Here is a 5,153-nt window from a genome sequence, read left to right on the forward strand (position 1 = left end):
TTTCATTTCAGAAGTTATGGAACAAGTTTAATTTTTGGGGGGTGTCATGTTTTCCCTTGGAGGTGGACACTCTGCAGACTTGAGCTGCATTGCCAAAATGCTCAAGTCTCTGCTGCAGGTCACAGCGTTTCTTCTTTGGCTGATCCCGGCCCGGTGCTGAGCCCAGCAGAGCCCTGGCAGAGCCCAGAGCAGCCTCAGCATCCGCAGAGCCCGGCTGCAAGGAGAGAAAGCAGAAACCGCCCGTCAGCTGAAGGCTCCTGTCCCCTTGTCCCAGCCAGCCGCGGTGCCCAGGCCATGCTGGCCGTGCCCAGAGCTGGGCCCAAAGCTGCCCATCACTGCTGCCTTGGGGAGCAGAGCAGGAGGGCAGGACATGTGCCCAGCCTGCAGCCAGCCACGGCAGATCCAGCCCCTCAGCAGCTGCCCAGAGCGGGATGCTCCTGTGCCCGCTGCCATCTCCCAAAAGCTCTTGTCCCTCCCATGCCAAGGAGATGAGGACCCACCTCACACCATCCGCTGCCACAAGAAAAGCTGGTCCCAAACGATGTCCTCAGTCTTCTCCAAGGGCACGGCCCATCCACGCCACAGCTGGTCCCAAGCACTTCCTGATCCAGACTGGACCCCACCTAGAACGCTTCCTTTAGAAAAACAAACAACAAATTAATGAAAATAGGTTACAGACAAAAAGGGGAAACAAGAAAAATGGTAAAAAAATCTTATGTTTGTCAGGAGCTTGAGGAAGGCCCAACCCCTACATTCTGGGGAAAAACCCACCCATGGGTGAGGGAAGCCCATGCTTTCTCCCTTTCCCCCTGCACTGTCCCCCAAAATCACGGTGATCCCAAAGCAAAGCAGGGGAGTGGAGCAGCCCAAGCCCTTCCTTGCCTGCACAGCAAAGCAGCCGTGCTCAGGTTCTGGAGTCCCTGTGCTCCAAATTGTGGGATTTTTCTTAGATTTTGTGGTATTTTGTGAGGATTTGGTGGGATGTTTCTGGAATTTTTCGGATTTATTTGTACTGTTGTATAATTTTCTGGAATTTTGTGGAATTTTTCTTGAATTTTATAGGATATTGAGGACATTTTGTGGGAGTTTTCTGGGATTTTGAGGGATTTTTAGCAGACATGAAGGATTTTGAGGTAATTTCTTAGGTTTTGTGGAAATTTGTGGGGGTTTTGTGGGATGTTTCTGGAATTTGTTTGGCTTTGGGGAAAATTTCTGCAATTTTATTGGATTTTTTCCTGGAATTTTGTGGGATTTTGTGGGAACTTAGAAAATTGTGAGGGATTTTTCTTCGATTCTATGGAATTTTGTGGAGATTTGGTGGGATATTTCTGGAATTTGGTAGGGTTTTGAGAACATTTAATGATTTGTGTGGGATTTTTCTGCAATTTTGTGGGATTTTTCTTAAATTTTGCAGGATATTGGGGAGATTTTGTGGTAGTTTTCTGGAATGTTGAGGGATTTTGAGGAGACATGAAGAATTTTGAGGTATTTTTCTTAGAGTTTGTGGAAATGTGTGGGGATTTGGTGGGATGATGACTGGAATTTGTTGGGGTTTTGAGAAGATTTCTGCAATTTGGTGGGATTTTCTGAGAATTTTAGGGGATTTTTCTTAGATTTTTTGGATATTCAGGGGATTTTTGGAAATGTTTCTCAAATTTGGTACGGTTTTGAGAAGATTTCAGCAATTTTGTGGGATTTTTCTGCAATTTTGGGTAGATTTGTGGAGATTTTATGGGATGTTTCTGGAATTTGGTGGGGTTTTGAGGGAATTTAGGGAATTGTGTGGGATTTTTCTGCAGATTGGTAGGATTTTGTAGGGACTTGAAGAATTATGAGGGATTTTTCTAACCTATCTTGGAATTTTGTGGAGATTTGGTGGGATCTTTCTGGACTTTGTTGTGGTTTTGAGGAAATTCAGGGAATCGTGTGGGATTTTTCTTGAATTTGGTGGGATTTTTCTTGAATTTTGTCGGATATTGAGAAGATGTTGTGGGAGTTTTGTGGAATTTTGTAAGGTTTTCTGGAATTTTTATATAATTTTGAGGAGACTAGAATAATTTTGTGGGATTTTTCTTAGATGTTGTGGAAATTTGAGGCGGTTTGGTGGGATGTTTCTGGAATTTGGTGAGGTTTTGAGGAAATTTATGAAATTGTGTGGGATTTGTCTGCAGTTTGGTGGGATTTTTCTTGAATTTCATAGGATATTGAGAAGATTTTGTGGGAGTTTTCTTTAATGTTGTGGGATTTTGAGGAGACATGAAGAATTTTGAGGTATTTTCTTAGATTTTGTGGATATGTGTGGGGATTTGGTGGGATGTGACTGGAATTTGGTGGGGTTTTGAGAAGATTTCTGCAATTTTGTGGAATTGTGTGGGATTTTTCTTAGATGATTGTGGGATATCCAGGGGATTTTTTGAGATGTTTCTGGAATTTGGTAGAGTTTTTAGAACATTTCTGCAATGTTGTGGTATTTTTTTCTAGAATGTTGTGGGATTTTGAGGAGTCATGAAGAATATTGTGGGATTTTTCTTAGATGTTGTGGTAATGTGTGGTGATTTGGTGGGATGTTTCTAGAATTTTGTGTGATTTTTTCCCAATGTTGTGGTATTTTGTAGTATTTTGAGGAGACATGAAAAATTTTGTGGGATTTTTCTTAGATTATTGTGGGATATTCAGGGGATTTTTTGAGATGTTTCTGGAATTTGGCAGGGTTTTCAGAAAATTTAAGTCATTGTGTGGTATTTTTTTCTTGAATGTTGTGGGATTTTGAGGAGACTTGAAGAATTTTGTGGAATTTTTCTTAGATTTTGTGGAAATTGGTGGGGATTTGGTGGGATGATTCTGGAATTTGGTGGGGTTTTGAGGAAATTTATGATGTTGTGTGAGATTTGTCTGCAGTTTGGTGGGATTATTCCTGAATTTCATAGGCTATTGAGAAGATTTTCTGGGAGTTTAGTGGAATTTTGAGAGATTTTGAGGAGACATGAAGAATGTTGAGGTATTTTCTTAGATTTTGTGGAAATGTTTGGGGATTTGCTGTGATGTGACTGGAATTTGGTGGGGTTTTGAGAAAATTTGTAGGATATTGTGTGGGATTTTTCTGCAACTTGGTGGGATTTTTCCTGAATTTCATAGGATATTGAGATGATTTTGTGGGAATGTTGTGGAATTTTGTGGTATTTTGAGGAGACATGAAGAATTTTGAGGTATTTTTCTTAGATTTTGTGGAAATACGTGGGGATTTGGTGGGATGTGATGGGAATTGGGTGGGGTTTTGAGGAAATTTATGAAATTGTATGGGATTTTGTGGGGACTTGAAGAATTTTGAGGGATTTTTCTTAGATTTTGTGGAAATTTGCGGCGATTTGGTGGGATGTTTCTGCAATTTGGTGTGGTTTTGGGAATATTTCAGGATTGTTTGGGATTTTTCTGCAATTTGTGTGATTTTTCTTGAATTTCATAGGATATTGAGAAGATTTTCTAGGAGTTTTGTGGAATTTTGAGGGATTTTGATGCCACATGAAGAATTTTGAGGTATTTTCTTAGATTTTGTGGAAATGTGTGGGGATTTGGTGGGATGTGACTGGAATTTGGTGGGGTTTTGAGAAGGTTTCTGCAATGTTGTGGGATTTTTTTCTGAAATGTTGTGGGATTTTGAAGGGACTTGAAGAATTTTGTGGGATTTTTCCCTATTTGTTGTGGAAATTTGTGGTGATTTGGTGGGATGTTTCTGGAATTTGGTGGGGTTTTGGGAATATTTCAGATTTGTGTGGGATTTTTCTGCAATTTGGTGGGATTTTTCCTGAATTTCATAGGATATTGAGAAGCTTTTCTGGGAGTTTTGTGGAATTTTGAGGGATTTTGAGGAGACATGAAGAATTTTGAGGTATTTTCTTAGATTTTGCAGAAATGTGTGGGGATGTGGTGAGATGTGACGGGAATTGGGTGGGGTTTTGAGAAGAGTTTTTGCAATTTGGTGGGATTTTTTCTGGAATGTTGTGGGATTTTGAGGAGTCTAGAAGAATTTTGTGGGATTTTTCTTAGATGTGGAAATTTGTGGCTTTTTGGTGGGATGTTTCTGGAATTTTTTGGGATTTTTTTGCAATGTTGTGGTATTTTGTTGAATTTTGAGGAGTCTTGAAGAATTTGGTTGGATTTTTCTTTGATTTTGTGGAAATTTGCGGCGATTTGGTGGGATGTTTCTGCAATTTGGTGTGGTTTTGGGAATATTTCAGATTTGTGTGGGATTTTTCTGCAATTTGGTGGGATTTTTCCAGAATTTCATAGGATATTGAGAAGATTTTCTGTGAGTTTTGTGGAATTTTTTTGGGATTTTGAGGAGACATGAAATATTTTGAGGTATTTTCTTAGATTTTGTGGAAATTTGTGGCAATTTGGTGGGATGTTTCAGGAATTTGGTGCGGTTTTCAGAAAATTTATAAGATATTATGTGGGATTTTTCTGCAATTTTTTTGAATTTTTCTTGAATTTCATGGGATAATGAGAATATTTTGTGGAGTTTTGTGGTATTTTGTGGGACTTTGAGAAGACTTGAAAAGTTTTGTGGAATTTTTCTTAGATTTTGTGGAAATGTGTGGAGATTTGGTGGGATGTGACAGGAATTTGTTGGGGTTTTGAGAAGATTTTTGGAATTTGGTGGGATTTTTTTCTGGAATGTTGTGGGATATTTTGGAGTCTTGAAGAATTCTGTGGGATTTTTCTTAGATGCTGTGGAAATTTGGGGCGATTTGGTGGGATGTGACTGGAATTTGGTGGGGTTTTGAGGAAATTTATGAAGTTGTGTGGGATTTGTCTGCAGTTTGGTGGGATTTTTCTTGAATTTCATAGGATATTGAGAAGATTTTGTGGGATTTTTCTGGAATGTAGTGGGATTTTTAGGCGACATGAAGAATTTTGAGGTATTTTCTTAGATTTTGTGGAAATTTGTGGAGATTTGGTGGCATGTTTCTGGAATTTGGTGAGGTTTTGAGGAAATTTATGAAATTGTGTGGGATTTGTCTGCAGTTTGGTGGGATTTTTCTTGAATTTCATAGGATATTGAGAAGATTTTGTGGGAGTTTTCTGGAATGTAGTGGGATTTTGAGGAGACATGAAGAATTTTGAGGTATTTTCTTAGATTTTGTGGATATGTG

The 5,153-nt window shown here is 39.3% G+C and overlaps 1 long non-coding RNA gene across 1 annotated transcript; it reads right to left on the reverse strand.

Moving 5' to 3' along the window:
• Positions 1-635, reverse strand: LOC147645264 (uncharacterized). The gene is made up of 2 exons (XR_015282424.1): positions 501-635; positions 1-214 (listed from the first exon to the last, which is right to left on the reverse strand). It is a non-coding gene; the product is annotated as an uncharacterized LOC147645264 (long non-coding RNA).
• Between the last annotated feature and the right edge of the window lie 4,518 nt (positions 636-5,153).

Source organism: Cyanistes caeruleus, unplaced genomic scaffold (assembly GCF_971803275.1).
Source record: "Cyanistes caeruleus unplaced genomic scaffold, bCyaCae1.hap1.1 HAP1_SUPER_30, whole genome shotgun sequence".
Lineage (NCBI taxonomy): Eukaryota > Metazoa > Chordata > Aves > Passeriformes > Paridae > Cyanistes > Cyanistes caeruleus.